This window comes from Scomber japonicus, chromosome 5 (assembly GCF_027409825.1).
Source record: "Scomber japonicus isolate fScoJap1 chromosome 5, fScoJap1.pri, whole genome shotgun sequence".
In the NCBI taxonomy this organism is placed as follows: domain Eukaryota; kingdom Metazoa; phylum Chordata; class Actinopteri; order Scombriformes; family Scombridae; genus Scomber; species Scomber japonicus.
The window spans coordinates 36,425,258-36,445,365 of record NC_070582.1 but is presented as its reverse complement, the minus strand read 5'-3'; the positions used below and the strand labels follow the sequence as shown (position 1 = coordinate 36,445,365).

The following is a 20,108-nucleotide window of genomic DNA, read 5'->3' as shown; positions in this document are numbered from 1 at the left end:
AAGGAAGGAAATAAGATGGGAAGTAAGGAAGGAAAGACAGGCAAAAGGAAGGAGGGAAGAAAGCTAGGAAAGACAGACAGTGAAGGACGAACAGACAGACGGAAGGAAGGAAAGAAGGGAGGACAGAAGGAAGGAAGGAAGGACAGATGGAAAGAAGGAAGGAACGGAGAAAGGAAAAAAGGAAGGTAGGAAGGACAGATGGAAGGAAGGAAGGAAGGAAAAAAGGAAGGTAGGAAGGTAAGAAGGACAGATGGACCTAACCCTAACCCGGGCAGTTCTGGCCCGCGGGCCGCATGTTTGACGCCCCTGGGCTAGTTATTTCAAAACTCACTGCAATATAAAAATGATATGTAGTGCACAGCAGCTTACAGATCAGCTGATTAATTCCCTCCTTCACTCTGCTTACTGATACAGAAAGCCTGTTGTTCAGCCCCAGTCAACATCTATAGTGCACTAGTTAATGAAAGTTAAGTTGCTTCTCACAGATCACAATTAAAATAAAATAAATCTAATAAAATCACACACACACACACACACACACACACACACACACACACATTTAGAGTTACAGCACTGTTTTAATTTGTACTGCCCTCTCCTTTGTCCACCTTGGTAAGGTAACACTTGTATGACCTGTATTGTAAATCATCTGTTTTTTATTGTTTTGCTTCACCCTTAAAGTGAATGCATATATAGTATGTGTGAGTAGTAGATGTGTTTATAACTGAGCTTTCCCTCTCATGTGAGTCTTGGGATTTTTTAAGTACCATTAACACACATGTCATTTAGATATGATCACTGCTAAGATACAATTCAACAGCTGCTATAGCTGGAGGAGAACAACTGAACAAGAGTAAACAAGCTTTTCTTTTTTTTTAATAGCAAATGTAGTGTGGGCATAAAGCATGACCACAGCAGCATGGGGTCCACACCCCCAATCCACAGAAGTTTACGATCCATAAAGAGGCTGTACACCATCGTGATAGCACAAAAACTCCAGGGAAGAAGCCAAGTCAGTAACACGCAATAATGGAGAGAGTGGAGGAGAAGAGAGATGCTCAGTGCTCTAAATATACGCTTATTTTAACCCAAATATTTCCCTAAACCTAACCAAACTTTTCATCACATCATAAAACATACTGTATTTATTATCCAGCTGTGATTTGGAACAGTTTTTACAGACACAGACAAATAAAGGTTCCCTGCTTAAGACCCATTTATGCTCAACGTGCGTATGAAAATGTTTACGTCCTTTTCAAACGATGTTACCGTCACTGCTCACATACTTCCATGCATCCTTTACGTTGGCATGGATGTTAACCAATACACCACCAGGGGGCAGCACAGAGTCAAAAGTTTATGACAACAACAAACTCAAAAACAAACATGGCGACTGTGGAGGAGATATTGATAATGTTCCTCTTGTATAAAAGACAAAAATGATATGTTTAAAGTTTTTAACCAACTCTGACAACCTTTCTTCAAAAAGTTCCACCATTTTTATTTCTTCTTCATGTCTCACTAGAGCTATGTATCGAGTAGTGACAGCAACACTGCCCCCCCATGGTTTCCGGTGGTACTGTTCTGTTTGGTCCATACCCGTAAGCTTTATGGGAACGTGCAGAAATAAGGAGGAAATGACCACAGAGCACGGACAGAAGGCTCCGTCCGTATCTGGATCCATATTTAACGTCGAGCATAAATGGGCCTTTATGAGGATGTCATATGAGAGAGAAGTACTATGTAATAGAAAATGTATATAATCACTCATAAATTCTTCAGGTGTCCAACAGTTTCTGATTTACTGATTCACTAATGACACTTACAAAACAAAGGGAAAAAAAGATTTGAAAGAAATCATAGCTCTTTCTAACTGTTCTGCCACATAATACTACCACATAATAATAATAGTTGTGTAAGTTTAATGAGATGAGATCTATTTGGAGTGAATTACATCATGAGTAGAGATATAGAGAATTCATTTGGTGGTGAAGTTGCTTCATAAATGTATGGAGATAAGAGAGAGAGCCAGCAGGGGAATGATGGGAGCAGTCTGAAGAGCACAGTGGAGACAGACTGACAGATCCAATGATGAAATATTAATATTAGCAGCTTCAAGTCACTCAGCTAATAAAACCCTGTAAATAAAGAGTAGACCAGTGTTATGTATACTCTATATGGGAAATGAAGGAGCTCTAACAGCATGTGGAAATGGAAATGTTTGAGAGCATTTTTTTTTTAGTTTCTTCACCCTAACCATACCTGAACCATGTTTATTTGACAGAACTATTCCCTAAACTCTATCCTCTAGTTGTCACATGCAGATACAGTATTGCAGAAAGTCACGTTTAGAATTTAAACATTGGGACTGAACATATTCTGAGGTTTTTCAAAATTGTTTAAATACATGTCAGACATTGTTTTATATCTGTGTGATTGAGAGAGAAGATGACTGGCACCAGACAGAACAATGGTGTATTTCATGACATTGTGGCAAATAAACTATGACTCAGTTGTTAAAGTCAAAGGCTTAAACATCTGGTTAACTTTTAACAAGACTGAAGCAGATGTCTTTAATGTTAGCTGAATGAGTCTTACCGATAATGTTAACATCACTGAATGTAATCCACTAGTTTGCCAAAATGACATTATGTTCTGTTTGCATGAACTGCTTCCTTTAAGTTTGTTAAATACGTGTCTCAACATTCAGAGATGCATGATCAGTGTGTTGAGTCTAGAGCAGCTGGACAAGTCCTACATTAGATATATGTACCTGAATCATTTCTTGTAAAAGTTGCTGTTCCACCACTCATGTATTCCCAGGAAGTCATTATTTTAGGATCTTGGCAATTCCTTCAACCCCAATAGTTAAAAACATTGCAGGTCTGTGATGGAACAAGTTATATACACTACACGCCCATCAACACCTTAGGGTGATGTTGTTATTGCACCAGAGTGGATGGCTGAGTCAGTGGAGCATGTGACTTTATTACAGAACACTGCAGTTTGCTTCCTGTTTCACACAGACTGTCAATTTAGTTTTAATTAAGCATAGGTGCAATCTTTCCTTAACCTCAGGTAGTTTATTGTTTAGTAAACCCAACCAAATGTATCCGAGCCTAAGAGGTAGCACATTGCAGTGGTTTAACAGACACTGTCTTCCTGCTGATAGTTTTACATCAAACTCTCGTATGTTGTTTTTGAATGCAGTGACATATAACATATCACAACAGACAAAACAAACAACACATGGATGGTTGAAACAATTCAGAATAGTGCCACAGGAGGGAGTGCTGAGCTTCGAAGATGAAGAACAGTCTCTACAGGAGCTTTATAGACTACACCAGGGGCTTGTTCCAGAGTTTCATCTCAGGAGCAGTCTGCTCATGGATACATCCATAAAAATAACACAAGCACAAGCAGCGCTCCTGCAACAGATGTAGCTCATGTCATTTATGTAATTTATTTATTTCTCCACAGAGACAATGCACATCATTATACATTTTCAGAGAACTAAAAACGTAAATGCACCCAATTGCAGCCAAGGGCTTATTTCCATTAATAATGGACTGGGTGGCATGCTGTCCCAAATACACCCAGGTAAGATTTGAAGATATTGTAGCATTTGCATCATTGCTGCAGGAGAAAATATTCAAGAGTGGAAATAGAGGCCCATAGGTATGTGTAGGCTGTCTGAAAGTGGAGGTCATATCTCTGGGCAGCATACCTTGCATATCTGTATAATTAATATGGAGGCCATATCTCTGGAGATACCTCACACTAAGATATGACCAGGCACCAGGCATGGCTAGCAATACAAGGAGATTTTGCCCCATTGATTATTTCTAGTTTGCTGTAACTACCACAGATAACACATAATCCATGTCTTTTAACCTGCTATACATGAGGCACACTCACTCAGTGTTTACAGTGATTCCTCCATGGATATGTTATTGACAGGAACACAGACACTATAAGAGAACTATAGAAATAGTACAGCTCTTATGCAGTTACATACATGCTTTCATTTGCACATTTCTCATCAATACCATGACACAAAAACAAACACAAAGGAATACACAGTGCATGCTGTATTTCCAAGAGCATCTAGGATCCATTTATGAAGGTAGATTTGAATATCAGAGTGCATTTTTTTATACTGATAAATTCAAAACACATATAAAGCCTGGATTAATACACATTCAAATTTGCTTGATTGGCATGAATGTCACAAGGACAATATTGCAGAAGCATCAACAGTAAGATTGACATATATTAATTATACAGATATGCACTGATAATTAACAGTGTGTATATGTATAATTAACATGTCCTGCACCACCATGTAGAAGTCTGTAATAGAGTTCTTCATGCCAAATAGAGTCAAAAGCTGTCTTAAAATCAATTAAACAAGTGAGGATTTGACCATTTTTTGAGTGGTGTACATGTATGTTAATGTGTGAAGGGTTTATCGTCAGCGGTGCTGTCCTTTACTCAGGATGTGTTTGGAGTGTTTGTAAAGGAAATCTAGTATTCTTTTATTTAGAATAACATTTACTCAGACAATTACTGACACAGTAGTTACTGGGTTCTGATTTGTTCCCACTTGTATCAATGGGGGAAATGAGCCATTTGAAAAGGAAATATCCTGATTGTAATACAATAATATATTTTCACAAGTGGTTTTAAATGCTGCCTGTTTATAGTTAAACGACAAATTAATGTGAGCTATAGGCTGAACTGGAGCTCATAGAATAAAACATTATCTGGCAGCAGATTTCTAATGGCATTGCACACACACACACACACACACACACACACACACACACACACACACACACACACACACACACACACACACACACACACACACACACACACACACACACACACACACACACACAAATGCAATCATGCCTGAGGGCAGGTAGCAGCAGTGCTGGGCAGAGGGGAGTAAATGTTTTAGAAAATAACAGTTTACAAAGACTTCTAACTCTTTTAGATCCCTGTGTTTCTCTGTGTCTGCTGCCCTGGGACACAACTGAAGCTGGGAGGCCAGAGACAGAGTCAGGAGAAGGTAGACATAAATAAAGGCAATAAGGGGCCAGGCAAAAAGAAAAGCTGGAACATGTGCAGACAGGGATGATTAGTACACAAAGCTAAGGGGTAATGGGCTGGTGAGTGATGAGCCATAGCAGTAAAACCACCTGACCAATATTGTGGAAGTCTCCCTCGTGTCACCAAAACATCTCTGATGATCAATCAAGAAGCTATGCTTTGCCTTACTGTTAGCTGTGTATGTTACCACAGTGTTGGATTTTGCATCATGTTGTCAGACCCCCACTTGGAAAGGGGAGGTCAGTTTGTGTTGCTCTAGAGACACTCACTCCATCTCTCTGTGGAATTTTAAGAGAGCTTTGTCCCTGAAATAAGAAAACAAGTCTGTCCTCCTTTGTTAGTTGATAAAAGAAAAATAAAGCAAGCAAGCTGTCCTACAACTTATACTATACACAATACACCATGTAATCATGCAGAGTATAATGTTGTAAAATGGTGTGTAATAGTGTATAAGCATCATCTATGTGGTTTCCGATTAGAGTTTATTTTGTTATAATAGTGTTTGAGTACAGTATGTTAAGTCTAATACAGCAGCATATGTAGTTTAGTTGTATAGAGTCTAGTGTATTACTGTGTGTTTACTGTCTAATAAGAACATATTTCTAATTTTTAATTTGATACAAAGCATCTCATTAGTGTACTGTAAAATAAAGTGTGATGTCATCTTTTGTTACCAGCAAATGTGTAGAAAGAGCACAAACTCTACGCTCAACCAGTGTTCTGCTACTTATACTTGGCAGTTGGCACAGCAGTAGATGTGAGGTCAACATATAAAATAAACATATTATGTTAGGGTTGAAAAAGTTTGAGACAGTTTGGCTGAACTGAACTTTCAAATCCAATCTCTTGAGCCTCACAATTTCTAACAGGGCTAAAAAATAAAACACATTTCACAAAACAGCCCATAATTAGTCCACTTATTTTATTATTACTTTACATTTCAGCTAATGTAATATGCTATAAAATAGGCTGTAGATAAAAGTCTTAATTGCAACATTAACCAAAGCTATAAAGCTATAATTTTTGTACATGAAGTGCAAAGGAAGTAGTTACTAGACATTTCAGTCATCATGACTCCACCGTTGACTTCTGCTTTCAAATGAGCTTTTCAAGGTAGCTCTTCATTTAGTTCAGTTCAGTTCAGTTCAGAGCTTTATTGTCCCTCGAGGGGAAATTTGGTTTGCAGTGACAGTAACAAAAAACAACTAACACAACAACCATAAATAGATAAATAAACAGTGACATACAACACAACCAAACTTGAGAAGAACAATTTCAATCCGAATAAAAATAAGAAGTGTTGTTTTTAGGGTTTGTACAGGTTAACTGTATTGATAGCATGTGGGACAAAAGAACATTTGAACCTATTTGTTTGTGCTCGAGGTAGCCTAAATCTCCGTCCAGATGGCAGGGGAATGAATTCCTCCAAAAGTGGGTGATCAGAGCTGGACAAGATTGACCGTGCTTTTTTAAAAACAAGCCTGTCAAAGATCTCTGAGAGAGAACGCTGCTGCATGCCAATTACTATTACCTTACTGGCTTCTTTCACTATTTTTTGCAGACGATTTTTGTTCTTTATTGGCAAGTTTCCATAAAACGAGATTAAGCAAAACGGTAAAATGGACTCAATAAAAGCTTTATAAAATAAAACCATTAAAATCTTCTCAACATTAAACGAATTTAGTCTGCGCAGAAAGTATAATCTCTGCAGGCCCTTTTTACAGATTGTTGAAGTGTTGAGATCATGAGTCAGGTTTTTATCTATCACTGTCCCCAAGTACCTGTAGGAAGCAACCATCTCCACAGCTGTACTCTTGATCAAAGTTGGGCAAGCTGGTTGTGATATTTTTCTAAAATCAATGACCATGTCCTTAGTTTTTTGAACATTTAACTTGAGGAAATGGCTGTCACACCACTCCACAAAGTCCCATGGTCAACCTCTCCATCCTGGAGCAGACTGACTAAGACTGTGTCGTCTGCAAATTTCAAGAAGTGCCTGTCATTGTAGTGACTTCTGCAGTCATTTGTGTATAAAATAAATGGTAATGGGGACAGGACACACCCCTGTGGTGAGCCTATAGACGACAACTTCTTTTGGGATAAGACACTATTTACCCTGAGCCATTTCACCATACCAACATCAAGATTTAAAAAAGGACACTAGTTTCTGGCATAAGATGGGTGGCTGACAGAAAGTGGCTGACTCCTCCAGCAGTCTCATTGTAGACTAGTAAGACTACTGCGGTAGTGTAATCACATGTGCAACGCCCTGATGCTGTATTTATGAAGCCTTATTGACCTTCACCTAGACAAACCTGCCTTTACACACACTGTGATTAAAAAAAGGTGTGTGTCCATTCATGCACACAAAAAGATTAAAGATAGGAAGAAAAAAAATGTGTGAAGATGAAAAAACATAGCATTACTTCTTAATTCAAAAATGAATAGGTAGTGAAGATGGTGGAATCATTGCTCATTTAGACACAGCTTGATATGAGCCAGAGCTTTGTCACTATAATGAAATAAAAACCGCAGAAGTGCCAACAACAACTAGTTTAGTAATAGTCAGGACAATATAAACACACCTAACTGCATTATATAAAAAAATTATAAAACCTGCCAAAGAAAGAAAAACATCAACTTAAAGGAAATGTATTGATTCTGTCACTAACACCTAATAAACTGTCAAAATAACAAACAGAACATTATGAGCTTCAGAGAGAGCTGTTACACTATAGCTACCCTAGTTCCACACTTCTGAACCAAATCTCCCCATTTGTTCAGCTTTTTAAAGTCCATGTAAAGTAAGAATAAATATGTGTTCTGAGTTTGACATATCACAGAAAAGTGTGTTGTTAACCACCCTGCCAAATTTGAATGATTAAAAAAATCACCAAATATTTGAAATTAGGCTTCAAAGTCTGCTCCCAAACGCTGTGGGATTGCTGTGATGAATCTGATTGGCTGATAAACAAGCCCTCCCCAGCGACAAAAACCAGCTGCACCCATCTGAAACCGGCTTTGCTAACCTGAACGGGCTATGCACCCACCTGAAAGGGCTTTTGCCCATCTGAAACGGGCTTTGCTGACCTGGATGGGCTTTGCGTTGTTTCAGGTTTTGCTTTCTCCATCTTTTCTTTTCTTCACCTCACACATTCTTAACTTAGTCACCTTATCTTATTCTTTATCTAAGTTTTCATTTTTGAGGATTTTGACGTGTGGCCAACGCTGAGATCTCTCCAGAAAGTTATTAAACAGTGAACAAGTTAAATTAGACTTTTCCTCCATCTTTCATCAACCTGAGAGAACTTTGAGCAGACAAACGCCTGTCAACCCTACGACTCATCATAACTGAGAGGAACAAAGTCTGCCAGCGGACAACGACCGGAGCCAGGCAGTCTGACCTGGACCAGCCACACCCCGCCCGGACCTGCAACACTCTCTGAGATCTTCCACTTGGTGTGCGTACGCGTGGTTCTGAAGGACGGACAGCTGAGACCCTCCATGGATGAAAGTAGGATCCAAATATTGCATTAATCAAGGGTTGATGTCAGATCGAGTAATTCAAATTTTCTTAAAAAGTAAAACTCAGTAAAACTTACAAGTTTTCTTAGTTTCCACATAATTACATATCCTTCATTTAAATTCATCATTCACCATCATCTTTCATTCATGTCGCTATATCGAGTAACCTCTTGAATTCATATTGCATTGTATCATCACATTTATTTAGACATCATTTATTAGTAGTGTGTAGTTAATAAAAGCCATAAAACTCAATCAATTGTGTTTGTCTATTCTTTGAAGTGATACAGGGGATCTATTGAACCGTACAGCCATGAACTTTAGATATTTGACTGATTCAGAAATGTATTAATTTATTAATTATTATGATTTATTGATTTATTAATTGGCTAATCAAACAACCAATTAAGTACAAATCTTTTCTTTCTTACGAAGGTGGTGCCCCCTTATTACGAGAGCTGATTTTAATATCTTTTAATATCCATAATTCGCTACACTAGCTTGGCAGCTAACTCGGCGGCTAAGTCAGCTAAATGGCTAACTGTAGACTGTAGTAGTAGTAGTGTGTGCTGAATGTATTTATACCTACAGCAGCAGGGGAGGGTTTATGCTAAATCCTGAACACAGAAATGTTGAAACACAGTTTGTGAAGCCTAGCTCCACAATTCAAATCTAAATGGTTGAAATGCTTTTTACACCTTTTTTAGAAATACATTTATGACCTATTTAATGTGTTTAGAAGAAAATGTCTGAATTCACTTTACACGGTCTTTAAACACTACTGTTACTACACACTACACTATTGACAGACAATGATGGAGAGTTTCAAGTTTGAACTCTGTCATGCTGTTCTATAATGTTCTGTAATGTGAAAACTAAACTGCAAATGCACACACATTTTAAATGAACCACTCCAAATGACCATGGACATTGTCGCCATTGTTCTGCTTGATCTTTAAGTGGAGCACAATTCAATTTTGTACTCACTAACTGTGTTAGTAAGTTCTTTGTAACAGAAAAGGCTGTTCATGTTCACTGACAGACTTAACTAATGAACTGAAATGTCCCCACCACAGCAATGTAAAAGTGGCAGTTGTTAAACAGAATGCTGTTTCCCTTTTAGGAATCTTTTTTATTGCTTCATAGCCCTGCTATTCATTTCTTGTGTGGGAGTCATTAATTTAACTCCACATACTTTGAGTTTGAATAGTTTTACAGCTTATTTGCTTTGATTGATAATACTCAGCTCACACACACACACACACACACACACACACACACACACACACACACACACACACACACACACACACACACACATGCATCCACACACACAGTTGTTAATAACTTCACACACTTATGAATGTACACTATCGTGTACAGGCACCAGTTCAAGTGTGTATGCACATATATTTTGCACACACATCATTTCCACTTTCTGCAGTGTGAAAACTGTGTGTGGTTCTGAATATGAGCTGTGAGAATTGAGATTCTTTATGCTGTAATGTGACACAAACCTCCTCCCTCAGAGAAGATAGCTTTGGCAGACTGATGCATTGTACACACACACACACACACACACACACACACACACACACACACACACACACACACACACACACACACACACACACACACACACAGACACACACACAGACACACAGACACACACACAGACACACACACACACACACACACTATAAGCAGAATACTGTTTCCCACGGGAGCCAGACTCTCAGAGTAGGAAGATGGGGTATGCTCTGTCATGTATCAATGCGTCACACGCACACACACACAAACACACACATACACACACATACACACACACACACAGGTGTCCACCCGTCTGAAATGCATTTATCACTGTCACTTGCACTGCAGTGTGGCATTAGGGCTCAAACCCTTGTATTCAGCCTTAGCTATATTTAGCAGCCAAGATGTGTGGTGATTGCTATCTTCTTGTGTTATGTAACACATTCATAGAGACCAATATCTTTTAGTATTGTGGACCTACTTGTGCTGGGCTGTGTGGAGATGGTCTGTACATCCACTTATTTATTCCTGAGCAAGGTATAATCAACTACCAGCGATGGAAAGTACATTTATTCAAGTGCACTTTGCCGTGCATTTCACCCTGTGTCGGTGCTTTGTGAATTACAATATATATATATGTATTTGTCTCATTTCTCATCTCGTTGAGCATCTGCAAAAGCTGCACAGCCCTGCCTTAGATTTTGACCCAAGTCTTGTTTTAGATTAAATATAGATGTATTGTATGTATCAGTGTGGTTATGATTTTGCAGATTGCTGTCTACATGAATACATGTTAGTGTTAAGCTTTTACTTAATTTTATTTTTTTCCAGGCCAGCTACCTGTATTGTTGACCAGATGGAAGGAGTATGAAATATGTGTTGAGGGGATGGCTGGGATCAAGATCTATGGAGTGTGCTCTGCGTCCAGTGGCTGTGCTGTTGAGGTCTGAGAGATTGGGGGTGGGGAGCCCAATGGTCTTGGCAGCCTTTTGTGTGATCTGTATTAGTTTGTTTCTGTTGGGTGCTGACCGCATGTTGAAGATGCATGAGGAACAGTAGAGGAGTATGGGTTGGATGATGCTTTTATAAGGTAGCAGCAGGAGGTGGGGGGCAACTGAGAGTGCTCTGAGTGTTCGGATGGTGGAGAGTCTTTGTTGGCAGTGTTTATGGATGTCAGTGATGTGTTGTTCAAAGCTTAGTTTATTATCCAGGGTGAGTCAAAGATATTTGTGGCTCTCCACCATCTCACCTGCTTCACCGTTTATGCTGACAGTGTTGTGGGTGGAGTTAGGGGTTGACCTGCTGGAGGAGTTGAAAACCAGTTATTTTGTTTTGGAGACATTTAACTGTAGGTGATTGTCTGTGCACCACTGTGTGAGATGGGAGATGGACTTGTGATAGTCCATTACCAAATTATTGCCATTGAGTAGTGCAAGTACTGCAGTGTCATTGGAGTATTTTCAAGTAGGTGGTGATGGGTGAGGGGCTGATACAGTGTATAGGGTGAACAGGAAAGGGCTCAGGACACAACCTTGTGGGGCTTCCGTAGTTATGTTTGAACATAAACTGAACAGTTTTGATGTGAGGATGTTATCATGTGTAAAATGTCTTTTGCTGCGGCGGTGTTTAGCTCAGTTGGTAGAGCACCAGCAGCAATGTAAATGTGTCACAGTTTGATCCATAACTGTTGCTGCTCTTCTGACTGTGTGAAGACTTTTGAAGATGTGGACCCAGTATTGAACCATGTTGGTAACCAGTCATAAACACTGTAGGGCTTTGCAAATAGACAAAACCATTTGCCATTTGCCATTAAAATGCAATGTCTAGGGAGAAATGTGTATTTTATTTTCACAATCTGTGCCCAGCAGAATGTATATAATGTTTAGTTTAGACTACAGGCTCAGTCATCTGCAAATAAACGGTCACCAGAACAACTTTGACTAAAAACTCCAGTCATGATGTCATGTTTTTATTTTTTTTATCCTTGCTTCTCAAAATGTAAAACTGATCAAATTTGCTTACATGAAAGAAAAAGAAAAAATCAAAAATGTCCACATGCTCATCAAAGCACCTTCTGTTGAATTCTCTCAACAGCTGATTTACTGTTTTGTTAATATCATGCTGGGCCCACAAATATATAATATAATAATATGTATGTATGTAATATGTATATAATATAATATAGAACTGGTTGAGTTTTGTTGGACAAATCAAGTCTGAAGGCTGAATACAGAAGACCTCTTCTTTTACCTCATTCAATCTTTAATGAGAAATCTGAGACAATGTTTAAACTTAATTACTCACATAATGATGCTTTCTTATCTCCTCCTCTCAGTCCTCTCTGTGGCCTCTGTCTTTATCGCTCCCTCCTTCTGTCCTCCTCTCTATCTCTCTGACATAAATACTGCTTGTTCAATACTACAGAAGAATGACTGCAATAGCCATTTATACAAAGATATTCTCTCTCTCTCTCTCTCTCTCTCTCTCTCTCTCTCTCTCTCTCTCTCCCTCTCTCTCTCTCTCTCTCTCTCTCTCTCTCTCTCTCTCTCTCTCTCAATTTTCAATTTCAAACAGCTTTATTGGCATGAACAGAGATATGTTGTTGCCAAAGCATTTTACAAAATATTTACATACATATTATAATACAGTTCATATTCATTCAGTACAATACAATTAGATATAAATTGATGTGTTTTCAGATATTATAGTGAATCCCTCAGGCTGTGACAGGCAGAGGAGCTGCTGTCCCTTCACCTAGCAGAACCCACACTTTCTCCTCTGGGGTTAACGTGTGAAACTTTCTCACCTTTTTAACTATTTCCCCGAAGTGAGTGTTTCTTAACAAAGAATATTTCTCACAGTAGAGGAGGAAGTGTATCTCTGTCTCTATCTCTCCTGTGGAGCAGTGAGCACATACATGCTCCTCTCTGGGCAGCCATGTCTGTCTGTGTCTTCCTGTTTCTATTGCTAGTTGGTGACAGAGGTGTTCACAAGTCATTTTTTGCAAGTCCAAGTCAAGTCTCAAGTCTTTGAGCGAGAGTCTGAGTCAAGTCTCAAGTCTTTGAGGGTCAAGTCCAAGTCAAGTGTCAAGTCTCTGGTTAAGAGTCCAAGTCAAGTTTCAAGTCTCTGGTTAAGAGTCCAAGTCAAGTTTCAAGTCTCTCGCAAACACTAAATCAAATTCAAATTCTAGAAGCTGTAAAATCCTCTATATAAGACAGTATTGATGATTGTTTCACTAGAATCTACAGCAATGTGATGTGGAAAAAATACAAAGGATTGTTTCAATTTCATAACTGTATTTTTCTTTAACAAGAGTTTTTTTTTTAAAATGCCACTGGGTGACTGTACTGTAACTTAACTTAAGACAATGTCACAGAATAATCTTCTGGCACACCGTTATGAAATATTAACTCAGCCTGTCACATCATATGGCCTGCAGCAAGAATGTAACGTTAATATTCGTTTGAGAGCTAATTGCTAATTTTGACATCTTTCACATTAGCAAGTGACTGACCGGTCTGGGTGCGTTTTCAGATGCTGGATGAAGTTTGAAGTGGTTCAACCAAAATCTTGAATCTTCTTGTTGCACACTATGCACACTGCTGTCCGTTTGTTGGCTGACTGCGTGAAGGCATTGTAGCCAAATGTAACGATCCAAGGGACTCCTGTTGGGCTTCTTTCACTCGCCATTGTCTTGAAATCAGAGAGTTTCTAATACAGTATACAGTAGTAGACGGGCTCTGCTCGAAATGCGCGCGTACACACGGCGCGTGCGTGATGTTGGTGTTTACTGTCAGCCTCAGTCACAGCCAGAGATCACTTCCCAAATGCAAACAGAGAAGACGAATGACAGATAATAAATAATGAGAATATAAATGATAACATGAAAATAATGGTAATTTACGAGTCTCCAGCCTCGAGTCCGAGTCAAGTCTGAAGTCTTTTGAGGTCGAGGATTAGGGTTAGGGTTAGGGTTAGAGTCTGAAGTCAATGTGTAGTGCGACTTAAGTGCGACTTGAGTACGAGTCGCAAGTCCGAGTCACCAGCTCTGGTTGGTGATCACTGAGCCTGTATTTGGTCAGGATCCGTCTGTGCTTTGTGTCTCTGACAGAGAGGAGATAATCAGCCAATTTATATTCTCTGTTAAATAACAATTTAGTCTATTTTGAGTTTTTGTTTCATTTTCCCAATGTTCTAAGTATAGATCTTTTGATTGATTGATAATGTGTTTTATTGTGTTGTGTTGTTTTGGAGCTGTGCTGATGGGAGCCTGATTAGTTAGTTTCACTATCAGCTGAGTGAGGGTGCTGTTTTCAGGGTTCAGCTCTTGGGTTTTAAGTGTTTTAAATGAAAGTGTGTCTTTTGGACTTGTACTTAGGTGTGTCCAGAATGTCATTGCCCGTTTTTGTATGTTCAGCAGTAATGGGAAACGTCCCAGTTCTTGGAGCTGCTGAGCGGTTCATTTATGTACAGACTGAATAATGTGGGACTTAGACCGCATCCTTGTTTTACACCACGTCCTTGAGTAAAATATTCTGTCCTTTGGTTTTGAATTCTTACAGCATATTTGTTGTGTTTATATATATATTTAATTAGATCATATGTTTTACCACCTAGTCCACTTTGAAGGATTTTGAAGAAAAGTCCTTCATGCCAAATGGAATCAAAAGCTTTTTTAAAATCAATGAAACAAGCAAATATTTTCCCTCCCTTTTTTTGGTGGACATGTTTATTAATGAAGGTGTGTAAGGTGTATATATGATCAGAGGTTCTGTAATTTGGAAGAAAGCCAATTTGACATTTACTAAGTATGTCTTTTTCTTGAATAAAGGTTAGTATTCTGGAATTCAGGATACTACAGAATATTTTCCCAAGGTTGCTGCTCACACAGATCCCTCTGTAGTTATTAGGGTCTAATTTATTTCCATTCTTATAGATTGGGGTGATCAGCCCCTGGTTCCAGACATCAGGAAAGCAGCCAGTGGTCAGAACCATGTTGAACAGTTTAACAACTGCAGTTTGTAATTCGGGGGTAATGTTCTTCTGCATTTCATTTTTAATACAATCTGTGCCACAAGCTTTTTTTGATTTAAGAGTTTTCAGTTTGTCTGTTAACTCTTTGTGTGTAATTGGGTAGTCTAATGGATTTTGGTTATTCTTGATAGCTGATTCAAGGTTGTCTAGCTTTGTTTTAATTTCTATTTGATTTAGATTCAGATCTTCAGGTGAGATCTTTTTATAAAGGTCATTAAAATAGTTTCCCCAGATGTCTCCATCTTGTATTGCTAATTGTTGTGGCTTTGCGTTTTCTAAACTGTTCATCATGTCCCAGAACTGACCCTGGTCTGCTGCATTTTCAATCTGCTCAAGTGTTTTGTTGGTGTGGTGAAATTTCTTTTGTCTAATGGTCTGTTTGTACTGTTTTAGAGTTTCAAAGTATTCATGTTGTAGTGTTGGGTCATGTTGGTGTCTGTGTTTCTGGTTTGATAATTGTCTCAAGTGTTTTCTTATTTCTTTACATTCACTGTTTACTGTTTCGATGGTGGGGTTTCTTTGTTTTCCCAAGCTTTGCATTTAATGCAGCTTTTTGGAAGACAAGGTTCATATCTGTTGTTGCTGTATTAATACCTTCAGAGTTATTTTGGTAGTGGGAATTATTGAATGAGTTAATTGCCTCTTTTATTTCATTTGAATTTAAAATGTGTATGAATTGTTCAGCACTGTTTGGAGCCCGTCTGTATGGTTGATTTAAGTCGTACAGCTTATTGGGCTGTTTAACCTTATCTCTATTGTGTTTTCTCAGGTAAATGTTAACCTGGCTGTGATCTGAAAGGGGGGTTTGTGTTCTGACAGTGAAAGCACTAAATGAAGACAGGTCCATGTCTGAGATGGCATAATCAACTACACTTCTCCTAAGAGCTGAGCAGTAGGTGAAGCCCCAAACTGTCCCCTCTGATCCTTCCACTTAATATATACAGGCCTGAGGCTCTGCAGAGATGCACTAAGTCTTTCCCATGTTTGCTTGTTGTCTTGTCAGGGTTGTTTCTCATGACTACGGGTGAGGGGGTCAGAAGTGACTTTGTGAATATGTGTTTATCTCCTGTGTGGTCTATACAGTCGGGTTCTGAACCTGTCCGTGCATTAAAGTCTCCACACAGAAGTATTTTGCCTTGGGCTTGAAAATGACATATCTCTGTGTAGAGAGAGTTGTAGAACTCTTCTTGGTGGTATGGTGACTCTGATGGAGGGGTGTATATTGCACATAGATATAAATCTAGCTCACAAATGCCTATGTGTTTATTAATTTTGAGCCAAATGTGGTTTTTGTTTTGTTTTCCAGCTGTGATGTGTTTGCTGAGATCAGTTTTGAGCCAGATTATCATTCCTCCTGAGTCTCTACCACGGTGCACTGTGCTCAGCTTAACTGAAGGCACTATGATCTCACTGTAGCCTGAGGGACATTGGGTAACTGCATCAGATTGACACCATGTTTCTATTAATATCAAAATATCAGTATCTTTTATGTTATTTAGGAAATCCATGTCTGTGGTCTTAAGACCAAAAGTACTAGAGTACAAACCCGGAATATTCCAAAAACTTATTGTGAAAGATTTCATTAAAACAAGAAAAGAGATAAATTCAACTAAAACATGAACAAAACAAAACAGATGGAAAACTAACCGAGAGTAACTCATTTTCAGTATTAATACATTTAAACTAATCTTGTTATGTGTATGTGTGTGTGTGTGTGTGTGTGTGTGTGTGTGTGTGTGTGTGTGTGTGTGTGTGTGTGTCTGTGTGCGTGTGAGAGAGAGTGTGCGTATGTGTTCTTTATCTAAGAGATCTCTGTATACCTCATGTTTGCAGCAGCCTGTTACACAGAGTGTGGAGCATCTCTTTGATTGCTCCTAGTTCAGACATTGGTGTAGTGGGTGGGGGGGCAGGATCGCTAGTTATGGATGCATATGTTGCCTCTTGGTGATGGTGGGGGGGTCTTCTGTGGCTGGTTGGGGTAAGAGGCTGGGGTGTAGAATGGGGATGAAGGGCTGCTGGTGGGCGTGGTACCGCAGGGAGGTGGGAGGTAGAGTTCCTTCGGTTTTCTTGTTGGTACCTAGATGGTCTGTAGATCCTGGGAGCAGCTGCTGTGTGGACCAGATTGTCGGGGTTGCGACCAAGTGTAACGTCCTTTAGCGTTTTAGCAAATGTTCTTTTCCCAGCCTTGTTCAGGTGTAGTCCATCATAGAGGTCCCATGTCCCGATGTTGGTGTTGTGGGCTAGGTGGATGTTTGGGAGGGCTGCACATCTCCTTGAGATTTCCATATTGATGTCATGGATGACATGTGGGGGGGTGTCTGTCCTGAGGAGAAGGGTAGAAATAATCACCCTGCTGTCTGGGAACTCCTTGGAGGCCCTCTTAGCCACCTTGGTCATGGCCTCAGCAGTGCCCTGGTGGAGGGTGTGGAGGTCATTGGTGCCTGTATGTACCACGATGTACTGAGGGCTCCCCAGTGTGTCCTGCCTAAGCAGCTCCATGGCATGGCCCGTGTTTCTGCAGCGTTTGGCTGAAGTGTTGAGGCCAGGGAAGAGACGTTTGGCATTCAAATATTTTCCATTTGAGTCCATGAGCAGGACTACCTGGGCTTCTGGTCAGGCTGGTCTGTCAGGTTTGGGCTCTGTGTATAACAGGGGCTGGGCGGCAGGGAGGGAGTCTGTGTCAGGTGGAGAATCTCGGGGTGTTAGTGTCGGAGAGGTGGGGGAAAGCTGTGAGAGGGGGAGGCTGCTGGTGTCGGAGGGAGCTGGTGGTTTGGCAGCAGGGGAGAGGGAAGGTGGGACAGCAGCATGTGTGTCACTGGGTGATGAAACATGGCATCTCTTCTCCTGTAGCTCTCTGCTGAAGCTGAGGTCTCTGTTGGTAGCATCCTCCTTTATTTTCAGGGCCTGGGCTCGTAGGGTGGTGTTCTCCTCCTCCAGCTCATGCATGGCCTGTGTCAGCTGTCGGAGTCTCCTCTGGGTCTCCATCAGTTCTGACCTGGTTCCCTGGTTCTCCTCTCTCAGCTCATCTATGGCCTTTTGGCTGTTCTGCTTCAGCTGTTGGAGCTCGTGTCTCAGCTGCTGGGTATCAGACTCAGCTAGCTAGGCCAAAGTGAACTCCTTGAACTCTGTGAAGTCCAGCTGTTGAAGGAGCTTGGGGGGTGTTGGAGGTGTGAGGCCAGGTGAAATTATTGTTGGCTTCAGGTCTGACTGTGCGACCTCCTCCTCCTCTTCCTGTTCTGCTGTTGTGTGTTGAGTGTTGCTGCTCATATTGGGTCGCTCTCTCAGCCTCTGCCTTCATTGTGGGAAAGAGTTCCTCCAAGGCGTTAAGACTTGCCTCATTTCCCTGTACTAGCATTGTACCTTTTTTGGTGTAGTAGGTAAAAGTGAGCAGAGGGTTATCTGTATCCAGGGTTTCATCCTGACACACAGTTAGGCGGCCACCACGACCAATGCCTTCTTTAGTAATATGTTTGTATTTGTTACAAATGATCTTCCATATGTGGATGCTGTCCGTATGGAAGAGGACGTTGTTTTTTGTCTTTTTTCCGTTGCAGAATATGAAGTCAGCAAACAGTTCTTCTGGATTTGACATCAGTGTTGTTTCTTTGTGTTTTTTCTTGGCTCTAGCACTGTTACAGTTAGCAGGGTATTCTACCTCTCTGCTGTTGCTGTTAGCTTCCGTTTCCATGGTAACACACTGCCAACACTCTTTTTTAACTGCCAACTGTCAAAATCTCAAAGCTAGTAATTTTGTGATTTAAGCTAATAGTTATTTTAAAAGCAGATTTGTTTCACCTCTTTCAATGTTGCAAATGAAAAGTATTGTCTTCTGCTTCTTTTCCTCTTTTTCAGCTTGTTTTGGGTTTTTTCATCCTCTTTTCTCACCTTGTCTCCAGGCTTTGTGTCAGGCTAGCAGGGTTTGTTGGTTTGCTGCTTGTTGTCTTCTCAGGTTAGACGTGCTGGAGATCTTCTTGTTTTGGTAGTATAATGGTTATGGTTCTTGTTATTTGTTTTCCTTTTCCATCTTTGTATCCTTATGTTGCTATTCACAGGATATTAGCTTCCTCTGTTTCGTTTTTTCATCCAAAAGTTGAAGATATTTCAGGAGCTCATGATATTGCTGCTGTTTTCAGTTGGAATTCTCTCTCTCTCTCTCTCTCTCTCTCTCTCTCTATCTCTCTCTCTCTCAGCAGAAGGCCCTTCTCCAAGAAGTATGGCCATTTTTTTTCTTTAATGTTTCCAAAATGTCTATATTTTGCAGTGTGTGTCGTGTGTTTTCAGGAATGTGGACAATGTTCATGCCAGCATATGAAATGAATATTCATGATAAACTTGCTCACTAGGTCAGACAACAGAGAAGACCATGTAAAAATCCCACTTCTGTATCAGCACCCAAACAACATAGCAGACAGGCGTTTGGGTCAGTCACAGTGCTAGAATAACTCCAGTGGTTCTTTTTTTTTCAAGATACTTCCAAGAGTAACCATTGGTTAACACATAAAATATTAATAAGTATAAAACTTCTGAAACACTGCAGATAAACCACAGTTAGGACTGCAGGAGAACTAAAATAAAACATTGATCAAAACCAACTACATTTTCTGTAAATACATTGAGATTTTCTTTCCCCTGATGTTTTACAGTGTAGGCCCTACACTGTAAGAAACTCTCAATGTATTGTAATCACAGTCATGTATTATTTTTGGTATAATGTCTGTGTGTAAAGCATGGGACTGCTGCTAAACTGTTATGTTTTTATGTTTTATTAGCTTATTGCGTGTATGAAATATTTGTTTGGTTTTTATTTTAGGTATGATAATTCTTAGTACCTTTTTATTACTTTTTTAAATGCACTGACAGGAGCTTGTGAGAAACAGTATTTCATTTTATTCTGTTTA

General features: G+C 39.8%; 1 protein-coding gene across 1 annotated transcript in view; it reads left to right on the top strand.

Moving 5' to 3' along the window:
• LOC128359528 (cytosolic carboxypeptidase 4) overlaps positions 1–20,108 on the top strand; it is a 170,899-nt gene that overhangs the window by 97,538 nt on the left and 53,253 nt on the right. The gene's annotated exons all lie outside the window — the stretch shown is intronic.